Below are 18819 nucleotides of genomic sequence, written 5' to 3' on the forward strand. Positions count from 1 at the left end.
TCTCAGGGGATACCCTCCCTTCAGCCCCAAGACTACCACTTGGGAACCTATGGCCTAAATTATCAGCTCTCCTTTCTTTCCTTTCACCTCTGCCTGCATTTCTACCTTTGGAAATACTGGTCATCCCATTAGCTTATAATGGGAGGCTGTGGACTGTCTCCTGCCCCTTTTTGTATCCCTAGAATTTAGCAGAGTATCGGACATATAGTAGACTCTTAATAAATGTTGACGGTTGACTGGTCCTCCAAGATCCATCTTTCCCTCCTTAAGCCTTCCTTCTCCAACACACCAGGCAGAAGTAAGCTCTCCCTCCTAGTGGGCTTCATATGAGCTTCTCTTTTGACATTTACTTTTTGTTTTTCATTGTTTTGTAGCTATTTGTGTAGGTGGCTAATTATAGCTCCCAGTCAATAACCTCCATGAATGTCTAATCATTTTTCTTTCCTTCACAGCATGCAATACATTGCTTCATTTAGAATAGTTATTTAGTAAATGTTGGCTCGGCTGAACTGAAGTATAATAAATCCAATATGAACTGGAACAATCGTTTTGAAAATTATTTTTATAGTTATGTAAGAAAGTGACTAAAAGCATGTACATTTTAAAATAGAGATCCTTCATTGAAAATATATCAGGAGCAGAGCCAGGAGATAGCAATATTATAAGATGATCAGTTCTGATGGACGTGGCTTTTCCAACAATGAGATGAGGCCAGTTCCATTGATTTTGTGATGAAGAGAGCCATCTGCATCCAGAGAGAGGACTGTGGGAACTGAGTGTGGATCACAACATAGCTTTTTCACTCTTTTTGTCGTTGTTTGTTTGCATTTTGCTTTCTTTCTCATTATTTTTCCTTTTTGATCAGATTTTTCTTGTGCAGCATGATAATTGTAGGAATATACATATACTGAATTTAACATATATTTTAACATGTGCAAAATATAGTTAATTATTTGCCATCTAGGGGAGGGAGTGGGAAGAAGGAGGAGAAAATTCGGAGCACAAGGTTTTGCAAGGATCGATGTTGAAAAATTATCCAGACATATATTTTGAAAATAAAAAGCTTTAATAAAAAAAAGAAACAAAGAAAGAGAGAGAGAGAAAGAAGAAAGAAAGAAAGAAAGAAAGAAAGAAAGAAAGAAAGAAAGAAAGAAAGAAAGAAAGAAAGAAAGAAAGAAAGAAAGAAAGAAAGAAAGAAAGAAAGAAAGAAAGAAAGAAAGAAAGAAAGAAAGAAAGAAAGAAAGAAAGAAAGAAAGAAAGAAAGAAAGAAAGAAAGAGAAGGAAGGAAGGAAGAAAGGAAGAAAGAAAGGAAGAAAGAAAGAAAGGAAGGAAGGAAGGAAGGAAGGAAGGAAGGAAGGAAGGAAGGAAGGAAGGAAGGAAGGAAGGAAGGAAGGAAGGAAGGAAGGAAGGAAGGAAGGAAGGAAGGAAGGAAGAAAGAATATCATCAGGAAAGTCAAACAGAAAGAAAAGTTCAACATATGCCAAAATGTCCCCTGTAGCTCTTTTCTGATAGCAAAGAATGCAAACGAATTGGAGTTCTTCACGATTTAGGAAATGGCAGAATAAACTGTGGCAGATGAATGTAATAGAAAGTTGTTACAAATATTGTGAGAGAGAAATGTAATAAAAAGTTAACATAAATGAATATAATAATATTGTAAATTGTAAATATAATATATATTTATATGAATATTATATATGAATGAATGTTATATATGTGAATATAATAACATTGTAAATACAAATCACTTTGAAAAAAGTTTAGGGGAAATAATCTCACATTATCAGAATATACAAATAGATCTATAAAACAAGGAGGTGGGGATAGGGAAGCAGCTGATTTAAACTTCATTTCTCTGTGGACTCATCAAAGGAAGGAAGAAATGCACACAGGACATAGCTAGATACTAGCTACTAGGAAGTAGAAGGGAAACAGAGGAGAAACAGCAGAATCAGAAGGAAGGTTGTTCATTCTTTGTTTTCAGAGCTATCCCATGACAACATCCGGGTGATTTCTTGACTTAGCTGTAAATTGGGTTTAAGTGAGACAGAGCATCTCTTCCCAAGTCAGTGAAGTCCAGCAGCAGGACAAAAGTCAAACCATCTAGGGACAGATGACCCAGGAGACAGTGGGTGTCCTGGCATTTTCAATGTCTCACCAAACTATAAGCACTCTACTGCATTTGCTGCAGCAGCCTTCAGGGCTATTGGAACAAACTGTTTTCCTCTACCCATTTTGCCAGGGAAAGCCTTGAGGTAGACAACCCCCTAACTCATCAACAGGTTTGAGGGAAGGTAGATTGAAGGGATTTGTTCTAATCCTAAAGGAGAAATCCTGATCTTAAGGATGTATAACGATTTTTTAAACTCTTTTTAAGGTGACAAAGAATAGGAATCTGAAAAAATGCCCTTCAACATTTTAAGAATGGCTGACCAAGATATAGGCAATAAATATGATGAAATATTATTGTACTGGGGCAGTTAGGTGGCACAGTGGATAGAGCACCAGCCCTGAAATTCAGGCCTGAGTTCAAATCTGGTCTCAGACACTTAACACTTCCTAGCTGTGTGACCCTGGGCAAGTCACTTAACCCCAGCCTCAAAGAAAAAAAAAATATTATTGTGCTGGAAGAAATGATGAAGATGTTTCCAAAGAAACCTGGAAAGACTCATATGAACTTACACAGAGTAAAATGAGCCAAACCAGGAGAACAATTTATACAATAATGACAATACTGTTAAAACAAATAATTTTGAAAGACTTAAAAACTCTAACCATCACAATATCTAACCACACTTCCAGCTGGCTGATGATGAATTCTGTCAGAGAGGTAATAAAATCATGGTAAACAATACACAAATGTTTTTGTATACAGAAATTATTTTGTCTGACTATGCATCTTTGTAAAAAAAAAAAAAAATGGTTTTCTTTCCTAATGAAGGAAGATAGGAAGGGAAAAATAGGTTTTTTAATTAATGACAAAATAATAATAATAATAATAATAATGTATAATTTTTAAGAATAAATAAAAAATACAAAAATGATGCTCATGTAAATTGGTGCAATTTTTTTTCTGCCCATTAATCTAAAACAAAGTTTGTCTCCAGGAAACTTTTCTCAATAAAAACCCAATTTATCCTGGACTTCTTTGTTTAAATTTGGATTTTTCACTTTCCTTGAAAAGGGATTTGAAGGTTATACATGAAACTGTGTATGCTTTGGCTATAAAACCAAAATGAAAAGCAAAAAGGTAAAGCTCTCAAATCAATGTTTTACAGGCCACTTTTTCTGCAATAACCGATCTTTTTTCTCCATGATTAATTATTGCAACAGAGGCTTTCCCAAGGAGAAAAGGAAGGTGTCTGTTTTACTATTTCCCTTGACATTAATCAATACATAATCAAACAGGGTCCTCTTCTCCCCTAAAGGCCAGAAAAATCAATGTGGGGAGTACAATTTTAGCTCACAAAAGGCTAAAGTGGGAGGGCCAAAAGGTTTCCAGTGATTAGCAGCTGGTGCAGATGGGCCAAGGAAACTAGGGCGATTCAGTCAGTGGTAAGAGAAGCAGAAGGCTGGTTTCACATCTGGGAGACACCAGCTGGCCAGTTTTAAAGATTGTTATCTTTCCCCTAAGAGAATGAAGGGAGTGAGGATTGGGGATGTAAGTGGGGGAAGCTGGACCTCAGTTCCCAAGATCCCTGAATCAGAAGGGATGCAATTTAGAATTGCATCTAGAGGATTGTGGTTGGCTGCCTGGAAGCATTTTCAATATTGCTTTCCAAATATTGGTTTCTTGACCAACATTTGGCCCAAGTGAATGTAAAAACAGGATTACTGGATTTATGACCTCCATTTTGAAGCATCATTCTATTGTCTGTTTCAGATTTACATCTTCCCAGATAGCCTTAGGGCTCTCCACCTGGGTCTTTTCTCTTTATTAGGCTGTAATTAACTATTCCTTCCCAACCTTCACATATAGAGCTTCCTAAATCCACGTTCCTAATCCTTGGGGAACTTCATCAGTCCATCCTTAGAGCTCCCGCCTTTGGGACCAAACCAATTGATTAATGACTGACTATATCTAAACCAGCCCACTGAGGACACCAAATGTTCCAACTGGTGACCCAAAAGATCACCAGCTTCCTCTCCCCCAGAATAAAACTACATCCCTGGATCACTTTAGGATTTAGATATGTGTGCCCAGGGGCAGCGAGGTGGCATCCCTGAATTAGAAGGATCTGAGTTGAAATTTAATCTCAGACACTTAATCCTTCCTGGCTGTGTGATCCTGGGCAAGTCACTTAATCCCAATTGCCTCAGGGAGAAGAAAAAAAGGAATATAAATTCCCTGGGAGGAGAGGTGGTCTCTTTTAATTTTCATATCTTGAAGGCTTAACCCTGTGTCAAGCGCATAAGTGTTTACTGTATGTTTTCCAATTCATTCTTTTATACAAAGATAAGGGGACAGCACTATCTCTGATGGCATCTTCCAAGGTAGAGGAGGCTGTTTCAGGACAGTCATAATGACATGCAATGGAAGTGCTTTGTAGAAACTGGAGCATGTGTAGATATTCTGTTTCTAGTTATGGTTGGCTAACCAGGTGGTAAATAAGAGGATCTTTGATTGGATTTGGAAACATTTAAAATGAACTATCAGCTCCAGTAGGTGTGTCAAACCTAAGGTCCAACCCAATATGGCCTAATCAGATTAAAAAGTAATTGGGAAATGTTTAACAAAAATAAACTAAGATGCAATACAACATAGATAATGTTAATTTATATTCTAATTAGTTATATATCTTTGTGTTTGACACCAACAATCTGAGTCTTTAGTGTTTTTCGTTTTGAATGTTCATTCTTTTTGATTCCTCTCTCTTGCTCTCTCTCCTTCAATGGTGGAGTCTGGTACCAAAAACAAACAAACAAACAAACTGTAAAATGAAAAGCTCTGAGTGTTTGGTTTTTTTTTTTTTTTTTTTTTTTTTTTTTTTTCCCTATGAATAGGGGTCTCAATTTTTACTTGTCTCACTCTTAGTTCTTTTCCATTTTAGAGCCTTCGACCTCATGAGTATTGAAACTCGGCCGATGAATCTCTGGGATACTGAGTCCATGCCATGTTGTGGCCAGTTCAGCATCAATCCCCAAGAAGCAAGGAATGAGTTTCGAGAATCTAGCCCTGCTAAATATGAGACTAGGATTCAATAGGCTGTGTGCTACCTTTACATGGGATTTTGGTGAGAGTAATACTATCTAGAAAATGGTAAGTGACTCCTCCGCCAGAAAAAAATAAAAATTAAGTAAAAAATGAAATTTTTAAAAGTGTGTCCCTCCCTTTTCATAAAACTATATTTTCAAATAAAGTGCATATTTTATTCTATTCAAATGAAATTAAGATTGTATTATAATTTTTGCATCAGCATGTTTTAAACATGTAATAAATGTAAAAAATGAATTTTTTAAAAGAGCATTTTCCCCAAAGACTAAATTAGACTTGGGGAGAGTATGTCCTCTCTGTGAGGAACATTTGCAATTGTGTTCATATATCTTTGAAGTAAAAATCCCTGTGTTAAAAGCTAATTGATGTTAAGTAGTTAAATGGAGCTAGAGAGCCTACTCACTTTCACCTAACAGCAGTGGGAACTCAGACAGAGGCCTCCTGAGTCAAAGGCTTTAGAGAAAAGACAATCGAAATCCCCCAGGGCAGCTAAGTGGTGTGGTGGAGAGAGTTCCAGGCCTGCAGTTAAGATTTGAGTTCAAACTTGACCTCAGACACTTCCTAGCTGTGGGATCTTGGGAGGTCCATTTGATCCTGATTGCCTCAGTTTCCTCATTTGTAAAATAAGCTAGAGAAGGAAATGGCAAACCACACCAGTATCTTTACCAAGAAAACCCTAATGGGGTAACAAAGAATCTGACAGCTGAAGACTAAATAACGACACCCTCCAAAAATAACAATATCCCAACTTTTGGGAACCCCTAAAATCCTGAGGGATAAATATAACCAAGCTGACTCTAGGAAAATGGGCTAAAGCTTACCTGCTGCTCATCCATTCATCCATTCAGTCATTCCTGGCCCTCCTCCCACAGAAGATGCAAAATACTATCCAAATTCAAATTGCTTTCCAAACACCCTAAAGTGCATGAAGAGCCCCAGAGCCCAGAGAGGGAACCAAAAATAATGGAGATTGAGCCTCAGAGCCAGGAAATCGAGCCATCAACAAACAGTTATTAAATAGTAACTGTGTCAGGCGTTTTGTCTACAAATATCCATTAAGCTCGTGTTGTGTGCCAGGCACTGTGCTAAGTGGAAAGACTCAAAAAAAGGCAAAAGGCAGTCCTGGATCTCAAGGAGCTCGCGTTCTAATGAGGAAGGTAACCCGAAAACAGGCTGCTATATGGACCTCAAATTTACAGGGTAAATTGGCGTAGTCCTGGAGGGAAGGCACTAACCTTAAGAGGGGCTGAGTGATTGTGAACAAATCCCTCCATCCCTCACTGATTTTTCGACACTCTTAAGTCTCAGAGAAAGCCCCCCTATCTGCTTTGATGGGAGTTCCCTCACCTGGGAGTTCTCTATACCAATAAAATACCAGTTCTAGTCCCTAGAAAGTACTTCATAAAATACACTTTGCAAAGAGCTTTACACACATTTGGGTCTCACCATAGTTCAAGGCCATGAAAGGACAAGGTCCAAGACATGAATTCAGATCCTGCTCCAAGCATTTAGTAATTAGGTGACTCTATACAGCTCAGGCTTCCTTCACCATCTATAAGATGGGATACTGACATTCCCACCTCACAGTTGTGACAATCAAATGGGATAATAACTGTGTGTATTTTACATATACTTGAAAATATAGGATAAAATGAGATTATGTGTGCATATATATATATATATATATATATATATATATATGTATGTGTGTGTATATTTTTATACATTTGTTAAGTATAGGACAAAATGAAATTATATGTATATTTTATGTATATATGAAAATAAAGGATCAAACTGGATTATATGTGTATGTTTTACATATATAATGAAAATGTAGATTCAATGAGATTATATGTGTGTGTATATATACACACATATGTATATATTTTTATACATTTGTAAGTATAGGACAAAATAAAATTATATGTATATTTTATGTATATATGAAAATAAAGGATCAAACTGGATTATATGTGTATGTTTTACATATATAATGAAAATGTAGATTCAATGAGATTATATGTGTGTGTATATATACACACATATGTATATATTTTTATACATTTGTAAGTATAGGACAAAATAAAATTATATGTATATTTTATGTATATATGAAAATAAAGGATCAAACTGGATTAATATGTGTATGTTTTACATATATAGTGAAAATGTAGATTCAATGAGATTATATGTGTGTATATATGTATATGTATATATATACACATATATATGTATATTTTTATACATTTGTAAGTATAGGACAAAATAAAATTATATGTATATTTTATGTATATATGAAAATAAAGGATCAAACTGGATTATATGTGTATGTTTTACATATAATAAAAATGTAGATTAAATTATATTATATGTGTGTATATATACACACATATGTGTATATTTTTATGCATTTGTAAGTATAGAACAAAATGAAATTATATGCATATTTTACGTATATATGAAAATGAAGGCTCAAACTGGATTATATGTGTATGTTTTACATATATGAAAATATAGGATTCAATGAGATTATATATGTGTGTATATATACACACATACATATACACATAAGTGAATATTTTATATACATATGTGTAATATAGGATCAAATGAGATTATATGTACATGTATACACAGATATGTATGTTTTGTTTACACGTGTAAGAAATAGGATCAAATGAGACTATAGAAGTGCGTATTTTAAATATACATGAAAATATAGGATCAAATGAGATTATATGTGTTTTTAGATACATGAAAACATATGTTTTATATGTATGAGATAAAGCATCAAATGAGACTGTACATGTGCATTGTGGTCTACATATATATGTAAATCTATATATTTTACATATATCTGTAAAATGTTTTGCAGAGCCTAAGGTGTCATAAAAAGGCAGATATTATTATATTCCTTCTTTCACAGATGAGGAACTAAGCAGCTATGTGTTACAGGGAAAAGACCCATGGAGCTGAAGTGAGAGGATTTGGATTCATTCCTGGTTCTGCCTCCAGTGTAAACTATCTCCAGGTCAGTTTCTTCAACTGTAAATGAAAAGAAGGAGGCCTTGGGGACCATCTAGCCTTAGATGTGTGCTCCCCTGGCTTGCCCTAGTCAGCACCCTTAGTGAGTATTAGTCTCAAATCTTCACTCCAAGTCTAGCTCTCTCTGCTCTATCTCCCCATTTTGTGGATGAAAAGGGAAAGGCATAAGCATTTATGTAGCGCCTACGGTGTGCCAGGCCCTGTGCTAAGCTTTCTATAGTTATTATCTCATTTGAAACTCACCATGGTGCTTCAGGGTAGGTGAGGTTATTATCCCCATTTCACAGCTGAGGAAAGGGAAGGGGGCAGAAATTAAGTGACTTGCCCAGGGTCATACCTGGTATGTTTCTAAGACCGGATCTGAACTCAAGCACTGAGGTGCAGAAAGAAATGTCACAGAGCAACATTACATGACAAGTAAGAATGAGGAATAGCATATGGTTCCCCCAAGTCCCCTCCGGCACCCATCCCGACTTTGCCTCTCCAAAGGGAAGGCTATAGAATGGTTCTCTATTGTTCTCAACTGTGGGTTGAATCATCCTTCCTTTGATTTAGGATTAAGTTTAGGGAAAGGAAAGCCTTTGTTCTAAGTCTATAAGGGGTATCCTGTCTGGGCCTCGAGGGACCAACCCTGGCCTGACCTTGAACTTGACCCTGGCAGGTAATAGTAACTAGTTATTGTGAAATGGTGGGAAAGCACTGAACTGGGAGGCAAAGAATCTGGATTCCAAACCTGGTTCTGCTATGTGTCCTTAAAGAAGTTGTGTAGATAATAAAGTGAGGGGGGAAGGAAAAGGATTACTTAATCTCTAGAGTTTCTTCTAGCACCAGATCCTTCAGATCTATAACCAGTTTTAAGTCTCAGCATGGTGATGATTAGCAAGTCACAACTTCTCCAGAACTCAGTTTCTTCATCTGTAAAATGGTAAAGTTGGACTGAATCAGGATTAAGAACCTGGGGCCCGTGCACTTTTCAATATATTTTATTATCTATATTTCAACATAATTTGGAATTCAATTGATTTCCTTTGTAATCCTATGCATTTTGTTTTCAGCCTTTAAAAGCAGCATTCTAAGAAGTCCAGAGGTTTCAGCAGACTGTATTCCCAGTGTCAGCACATGGAAGGTGCTTAATAAGTGTTTCTTGACTATTGCCTGCGAAAGGGTCCAGGACACAGGAAAGGTTAAGTTTCCCTCCGAGGTCCCTTACAACTCGAATTTCCGATTATCCCTATGTGTATTTCCCTGGCTACCATTCTGAATGTTCACCCAGCCACACTTGTAGTTTGGACAGGCATCCCCACCCAGGCTGCCTTTAGTCACACAAAAAGTGCCTTTGAATTTCTGGCTGACCCAGCATCCTTTGCCACAATTCTCCATCCCCCAGATCTCCCAAATCTGCCATTCCAAGTGGCCCCTTGGCTAAATTAGCCTTTGCAGAGGTTAGCCTTCCGTCTCATCTCAAAGGGACCCGATTTTAGGAGCACCCTCCCCATTTCCAGAGCAGCCCTGAGCAGCTGTAAGGCTGCATTTCTGGAAGATGAATCAGCCAAGCAGGAAATTCTCCTTGCTTCTGTTCTGTGGGTGTGTGGTATCAGGGGTAGGAGAGGGAGCAGGTCTTAAGCTCCTAGCTCCAAGCCACTCCAAGAACTGAACAATGCAATTGACCTGTGAGTTGAGAAATGTTGACATGCAACTTGCCAAACTGAATTGTTCCAACATGTTTTGTGGAAAACTCAGCCACTTCCAAATAAGGAACAGGGCAGAGAAGGAACTTGGTGGCTGTTGTCAATGTCTAGATGACTGGGCATGGAAAGGGGTAGCAGAGGACTCTGGGTACCCAGCAGCCCCTTGAAAAATGGGGCTACAAGTTCCAGTGGTCTTGTGATGAAGAGAGCCTCTCTCTGAGGACACTGGCATTATTGAATTGTTTTTCTTTATTTCAAAGAAGGATTTAATCTGGAGGAGTTATATAATGATAGGAATTCAAAAACCATCAATAAAGTGGTTTAAATAATGAAATGAGTTGGACTGTGCTGTATTTTGCTCTGGTTAGAACATATCTATATGCTGGACTTGGTTCTGAGTGCCATGATGGAAAAAAGGACATGGTTAAATTGAAGAACAGGACAAATGGATGGGGAAGAGATGCAAGTTCATGTCATAATCAAAGGGATCAATAATCAATAACATTTTCACTCTTTCTGCTTTGTTTGCTTGCACCTTGTTTTTGTTTTCATTGTTTTTCTTGTGCAGCATGATAATTGTGGAAATATATATATAAAAGAATTGCATATGTTTAACATATATAAACATCTAAGAAGGGGGAGGAGAGAAGGGAAGGAAAAAACTTGGAACACAAGGTTTTGCAAGGGTGAATGCTGAAAATTTTGAAAACAAAAAGCTTTAATAAAAAAAAGAAAAATGGGGGCTACAAGAGAAGGAACCTAAAAAGGAATCTCCCCCTAACCTCCACAAGCTCCTTGGTTTAGACTCAAAAGGATCCTTAACGATATATTTTGGAGTTGGAAGACACCTCTGTGGCCTTTTAATTCAAATTGCACCCAAAAAAACTCAAGTCCTCTCTACCATACACCCTACAAGTGACCACCTACCCCTGCCTAAGCACCTACAGTGAGGAAGACCCCAGGGCCTCCTAAATCAAGACACCTTACTTTGAAGACAATCCTGACTCAATTAATTTCTCTTGATATCAAACTCAAATTGGCTTCTTCACAACTTCCACCCAGGCTCCTTGTTCTTCCCTCTGGCATCAAGCAGGAGGGCAGTCCCACCTCCACGTGAGGTCCTTAAAACAATCCAATTCAGCTATCGTGTTCCCCAGGAGTCTTTTTTTCCTCTAGAACAAACATCCCCAGTCCCTTTGATTATGACATGAACTTGCATCTCTTCCCCATCCTGTTTGTCCTGATGTTCTTCAATTTAACCATATCCTTCTTTCCATTATGGCACTCAGAACCAAGCCCAGTACATAGATATGTTCTAACCAGAGCAAAATGCAGCACAGTCCAACTCATTTCATTATTTAAACCATGTTATTATGATTTTTGAATTCCTCTCATTATAATTCCTCCAGATTAAATCCTTCTTTGGGGTAAAGACAAATATTTAAATAAAAACATCTCCAGGAAAGAGTTCAAGGTTCTGGAAAGGAGAAAGCAGGAGAAGAAACTGAGGCAACAAGGATTAAGCAACAAGGGTTGCCCAGGATCACACAGCTAGTAAGTGTCTGAGGCCAATCTGATCTCAGGAAGATGAGTTCCTGACTCCAGAAGCAGAATTCTATCCATTGAGCCAAACAGCTGCCCTTCTAGCTTCCCTTTACATATAGTTTTCTCTCATTAGCATGAAAACTCTTTGAAGGCAGAGAATTGCCTTGCTTGTCTTTGTATAGTCTGCATTTAATTTGTCAAACAGAAAGCACTTCATACTCACCTTTCATTCATTCATTCAGTTATTCCTTTAGTTTCCTATTCTTTGAAGTGAAAATGTTGAAATAGATGACATCTAAAATTCCATCTGGCTCAAAATTCTGGGATCCATCCAGAGCAGAGGCTGAAGTGGCCTGTAGGGACCACCTCATGAGCTAATTCCGAGTTGCTCCTCCTTGTAGGAAGAAGAGAATGTGGGATTTTTTGGGGGAGGCTGCTTTTGGCCCAATGCCGAAAGGCCTTTGTGATAAACTTTCAGTGGTCCCTTGGCTTTCTCTGCTGGAAGTGACAGGGTGGGACAGATGTCTGTGTGTGTGTGTGTGTGTGTGTGTGTGTGTGTGTGTGTGTGTGAGAGAGAGAGAGAGAGAGAGAGAGAGAGAGAGAGAGAGAGAGAGAGAGAGAGAGACAAAGAGACAGAGAGACAAAGACAGAGAGAGACAGAGAGACAGAGAGAGAGAGAGAGAGAGAGAGAGAGAGAGAGAGAGAGAGAGAGAGAGAGAGAGAGAGAGACAGAGACAGAGACAGAGACAGAGACAGAGACAGAGAGAGACAGAGAGAGAGAGAAAGAGGGAGAGGAAGAGGGGAGAGGAAGGGAAAGGAGGGAAGGAAAGGGAGGATAAAGGAGAGAAGAAGAGAGGAGGGGAGGGGGCAGAGGAGAGGAGAGATTCCATTGCCTGCTATCTTCCTTTGATTCTCCAAGTGGCAAAATATAACTTTGAGAGTTCTTTGTTGAGGGGTAGAGGTGGGCTGGCTTTTTTCCACTCCAGCATCATGGCAAACACAAGCTGGAAGCTAGTGCCAGGAACTTTGATTAGGGGAGATTGGACCTGGATTTGTGTCCCCCTTTTCTGTTGTTTTTGTCAGCATACTTTGTGTTCTGATCTTAGGTGGATGAGTGTGTCCTGAGACAGACATGTCCAGGCTTGGTGATGACCTTCGTGATAACAGAGGTCCAGAAACCCTGGATTTCATTACGTAGGGGCTGGGAGGCAGGGAGAGCTCCCTGGCAGTCCCTCCAGTGTTCTTGGAGAAGGCAGCACCGAAGGGGTTGACCCAAATGGGACTGTAGACACATGGTTTTTTTGGACAGTGCAGAGTTGATGAAATGTCAAACACCAAAGTCAGCATGATCAAAATTGCTTTTTTTTTTTTTTTTTTTTATGACTTAAGTGACAGCTTCTCAGTAAAAATTGTTACTGAATCCCCTCTTAAGTGGTTAGTGAATCTCCTCTTTTAAAGTTGCTGTTGTTTGTTGTTGTTCTCAAATGCATGATTGTGAGTCTTTTGTTCTTTGTCTTTCTTTTGTGTGTCAAAATAAACTACCTGTAACTTACTGAAGGGGAAGGTAGGTGATGACTAGAGAGCCAAGTCTGGAGTCAAGGAAACTTGAATTCAAAGCCAGCTTCAGACACGCACCAGCTGTGTGATCCTGGGCATGTCACTTAACCTTACACTGGAGAAGGAAATGGCAAGCCTCTGTGTATTCTTGCCAATCAATCAATAAGTAAATAAATAAATAAATGAGTAAATAAGTAAGTAAATAAAAAAGTAAGCAAATGAATAGATAAATAAGCAAGCAAACAGATAAATAAATAAATGAATGAACAAATAAATAAATGAATGAATGAATAAATGAATGAATAAATAAATAAATAAATGAGTAAATAAATAAATAAAATGGAAAAAACCCTTACAGAGTAATGAAAAGTTGGACTTGATGGAACAATTTAACCTATCTCATGATATACTAAGTATTTTTTTACTTTCCCTTTTTTGGGGGACAAGTTAAGATCCAGATAAAAATCCTCCAGGGGACTGAGTGGAAATTTTAATGTAGAGTGTTAGAAAAGGCAGCCTAACATTAGCGTGGAGGTTTTTGCCTGGTGTCCCCATTGGGTCAGGCTCTATGAAAGGATCTCTGGGACTCTGTGCATGTGGGCAAAGAGAATTATATCTTTATTTCCACTAACCCTTGGTTTCCTCTGTAATCTTGTATATTTTACTTTCTTCATTTAAAAATATTATAAGAAAGGGTCCATAGTTTTACCAAATTGAAAAAAGGAGTCCATGCACACACACAAAACATTTGAGGCAAGCTTCTAACCCTGAGCCTAGTCCAAACCACTGGATCAGAACAGGGAGCGGCTCGGTGTCTTAATCTGTGGGCCCAGCAGCTGTTCCTCAAGGTTAGACAGAAATGCCTAGTCAAGAATAACCTGTATGGCTTCAGAATTCTCATTCTGTTTAACAACTCTTTGTTTGGGGTTTTTTTTCCCATTAACTCAGGCACATTTCCTCCAATTCTTTAAGAGAGATGGAGGAAAGGAAGGGGAGAAAGATAGCTTCGAATGCAGGAGTAACTTAGGACTGCCAGCATACCTTGAGATTAGTTTGGGAGGGGGATGAAAGGGGGGAAGGAAGAGAGAAACCGAGAGGAGGGAGGGAGAAGGAAAGGAAGGGGGAGGGAAAGAGAGAGAGAGAAACAGAGAGACAGGAATAGAGACAGAGAAAGAGAGACAGAAAGATAGAGACAGAGACAGAAAAAAAGAGAAAGGGAGGAGTTAGAGGGGGAGGGAGAGAGACAGACACACACACACACAGACAGAGAAAGAAAAGACAGAGACAGAAAGAGAGAGGAGCTGGGGAAGACAGACAGAGAAGAGAGTGAAAGAAATGGAGAGGATGGGAAAGAGAGGGGAAGAGAGAGAGAGAAACAGAGAGACAGGAATAGACAGAAAGAGAGACAGAAAGATAGAGACAGACAGAAAAAGAGAGAAAGAGAGAGAGAGGAGTGGAGGGAGAGAGACAGACACACAGAGAGAAAAAAAGAGAGAGAGAGAGAGGAGTGGAGGGAGAGAGATAGACACACACAGAGAGAGAAAAAGAAAAGGAGAGAAAGAGAGAGAGGAGTGGAGAAAAAGAGGCACATGGAGAAAGAGAGAGAGACAGGAAAGGAAGGAGGGAGAGACAGAAGGAGGGAACAACAGGGGAAGAGGAGGAGAGCAGGCTTGTGCATGTGAGGAGGGGGTGGAGAGGAGGAGGGAACGTTCGGAGTCCCCAGCAAGGAATGAAAAGTAAGGATGCTCAGACCTCCTGGAGAATGAGCAGAGACCAGGTCTGGGGTGGGGGGAGTGCTGGCCAGAGCAGGTACAAGCACAGGGCTCCCCCTGTCCCCCTCCAAGCCCCTCCCCTTTCCCCTCGCCCAGATGCTCAGCCAGGGAGGCTTCCTCCCAGGCCCATTCAAAAGGCCCCCGCTTTGAATCAGGCTCAGACTCTGCCTCCTCCCCCATTGCTGGAGTGAGACAGCTGGGAACTCGGAAGGAAGTGACATGTTTTCCCTCTTGAATGCAAAAGCCTGAAGTAGCAGCAGCCTCCACGTTGGTCCCCAAGCTTATCTGGTTCTGTCCATCACAGGCCACTGGCTTCCTGGGCCCTGCTCTGCACTCAGCCCGAGTCTGACCAGAGTGATGTCCACTAGGATTACAACCAGACAGCAGAAACGACCTTGGAGGCCACTGAGACCGACCCCTCGTTTTCTAGAAAACTGAGACCCAGAGAAGGAGCCAAGACTTTGATCAGAAAGGGACGTCAGAGTGGAGAAGGAGCAGGATTTACATTGGGGAGTCTCGTGTCCTTTCCAGTTCTTTCCCAGATGCCTCCTCGCTGTGGCAAATTGGCAAAATCACTTACACGCTCACATCAGCTTTTTCATTCATAAAATTCTCAAGATCAGTTCACCGAGACTATTATTTCCTGTGCCTGGCCCCGAGTTAGTCCTAGACACCCCAAAGATAAAAGTAATTGCTGCCCTCAAAGACCTTACATTCTACAGGGATGGGTCCGACACAACACAGATAATACTATACTCTGATTGTGATACTCATAAGCTCAATAAAATGCAGTGGCTCTCTATTACCTTTAGCACCAAATACACACCCCTCTGTTTGACATTTAAAGCCATTCATGACCTGACTCCAACCTAACTCTCTAGGCTTTTTAGACATTAATACCCTGGACTTCTCGTGGCTCCTCCCTTGTGACTTTTCTTCTATACCCTTTGCATGCCCTGTCTCCTGGACCAAGGATGGAATTTTCTCTCAATTCCACCTCCTGGAATACCATTTTTCCTTCAGAAATTCCACTCCACTACCACCTTTTATGTAAGATTGTATGCTAAAGCTAATAACACCCAATAATTCCCAGCTGCTAGGGCCTTCTTTTGCTCCCAAGATTACCTGGTAGTTTGTGTATTCTTGTAGTTCACATTTTATCTCCCAGATGTAGTATAAGTTCTTTTTTTTTTTTATTAATAATTTTTTATTATATATATATATTTATAATATTATCCCTTGTATTCATTTTTCCAAATTTGTAGTATAAGTTCTAAAAGTCGGAATTGTTTCATTTTTCCTTTCAGGCTCAGTGCCTAGGACATAATGGGTATTTAATAAATTCTTGATTGATTAATATTACAACAACTTGCCTCAGACACTCACTACCTGGGTGACTGGAAAAATCACTTCGCTTTATTTGCCTCGGTTTTCTCAAGTGTGAAGTGAGCTAGAGAAGGAAATGGAAAACCACTATAGTACCTTTGCCAAGAAATCCCCATATGGTCATGGAGAGTAGGTCACAGATAACAACAAAAACCCTTGTGAGATGATCAAGCTGAGATCTGAACTCCCTGCCAGTCTTCTGGCTCCAAATGGAGCCCTCTTTTGCCTAGATCAGCATGCTGCTTGGTCATCAAGTCCTTAGCTCTTTGTTGTTGCCATTCTGTCACTTTTAGTGCTATCTGACCCTTTATGATCCCATTTGGAGTTTCCTTGGCAAAGAAAGGGGAGTGGTTTGCCACTAGCAGTCATGCAAATGGTAGCATCCCCCTGCTGGGAGGCTCTCTGCCCTGTTCTTCCAGAGAAGTGAGCCTCCCAATAGTTAGCCTTCAGGGAAAGCTAAAATGAGGAAGGTTGACTATTAGCACTGTCACCCCCATTTCTAAGACATGGAGTACTCATCTTTCTAAATCACCACCCACAATTTTCTCCGTAATACCCACAGACATCAATGCCTCTTTTGGGTGGGTAGCATTTTTCAATTTATGAAAGCTCCCACAGACCCTAGTGGACCCAATCTAGCATCTCTTGATAAGCATTTGCTTAGCCTTCCATCTTATTATACAAAGAATCTCAGAATTGGAAGGGACCCCTTGAATATGGCAGCTTTATGCTATTGCATTTTGGGATAGCTCAGGTAGGAACCTTTCCCTAACCTCAAGGTTAAATATTGTCAACATTGTAAGTGACAAAAAAATAAAGTATATCAATCAAATTATTTTTGAAGCATAAAATTGCAATTTCCAACCATCACCTCTAATTCTGGGGCAGAGAAGAAGAAATCTAATTACTGTCTTCCACCTGACACCCTTTTACATATTTGAATGTGGCTCTCATGTCCTCCTCATCCCTAAATTCTTTTTCTCCTGCTGATCATTATAAGGGCCTTGGCTGATTCCCAGGGGACATGGATTTGAGGCCCTGTACCCATGCTGGTTGCTGTTCTTTATCTTTTTTGGTTTTATTGATGTCCCTCCTCAACTATGGCACTTAGAACCACATAATCTTCTAGATGTAGTCTGAGCAGGGCAAATGACAGAGGTGCCATCTCTGTCTTATTCCCCAAAGCCATACTTTCCAGTGTGATCCAAGGTTAAATCAGCTTTTGAGGTTCACACATGCCAGTGCTGACTCACATAGTGCCCTTGCAGGCTGCTAAAAGCCCCAGCTCTTTTTCAGAACATCGGCTGTGTTGTCAAAGCATCTACTTAAAAAAAAAAGAAAAGAAAAGAAAAGAAAAGAAAAGAAAAAAAGATTTAAAAAAACCATCTACTTCTCCCATCTCTCACTTGTAAAATTGATTTTTTGGACCACAATGTAAGACTTTACATTTATTCCTACTGGGTTTCATCGGCTTATACTCAATCTAATGCTCTTTCCTGACAAGATCTTCTGAGATCCTTAGGGTCATACAATGTGTTCGTTATACTTTGTAATTTTATTATTAAGCATTTTATGGTGCAGGGGATAGAGGCCTAAACTCTAGTCAACGAAGATCTAGGTTTCAGGTTAATTCAACAAAGATTTATTTAACACTTATGATGCAACTGCTAGGTTCTTAGGAATACAATCACAAAAACTAGATAGACTGCCCACACGAGGAGGAAAATACCGGCTACATAGATAGGTGCAGGGACTGTGACCTCTTTGGTCGGGAAACTTCCTCTGCCAATACAAGCTGGCACCTTCATTTATCCAGGGCACTGAGAAGGTAAATGGCTTGCCCAGAGTCACATAACCAATCACTCTTGCCCTGGGTCCAGATCAATTTTCTTCTGTTTGCAGTCTTTTAACATTATTTTAATATTGCTTCCCAGAAGCATTGACTTCTATTTGGTCCATTATAATTTTCGGGAATCTGTTGCTTGAACAAGATTTTGTACTTTAAGTGCCAAATTGTAAATTTCCTTTTTAATTCTTTCTTTCATTTCTTATTTCTTTTCCAATTTTTTTCATCTATTGCTCTCATTTCATTATTTTTTTAATTCTTGCTTCATTTCTTCCAGAAATTCTACTTGAATTTATGCCCACAATGTGTTTTCCTTTGAAACTTGCTGGTGTTTTTGAATCATTATCTTTTTATGAGTTCATATCTTGAGTATTGCTGTCACCATAATAGCTTTTATTATGGTAGGATTCTTATTTTTAACTGCTCGTTATTCCAGCCTCCAGATTCATGTTAGGGCTAGGTTCTGGGCACTTCTGGGCTGGTCCTGCTGCTGTTTCCTTGGGAAGAAGGGTGTTGGTTGTTTTGTGATCTTAAGGACAGCTCAGGCTGGAGACCTGCAAACTTTCGGGGCTCCCTGATCAGGGTAAATTCTGATTCCTTGGTCTGAGCGCTAGAAGTTCATGATTACAATTTGGAACTGCACAAAAATATTCTGCTGCTGGCTTCATCTGCTACTAGGCAGCTGGGAAGCGCTGCTAGTTCAGGAGAGAGTTGTAAGCTTCACCTTTAGTCTGGGATTCGTGCCCTGGATATTCCTCTTCAGG

The sequence above is a fragment of the Sminthopsis crassicaudata genome, chromosome 2, assembly GCF_048593235.1.
Source record: "Sminthopsis crassicaudata isolate SCR6 chromosome 2, ASM4859323v1, whole genome shotgun sequence".
Classification (NCBI taxonomy): domain Eukaryota; kingdom Metazoa; phylum Chordata; class Mammalia; order Dasyuromorphia; family Dasyuridae; genus Sminthopsis; species Sminthopsis crassicaudata.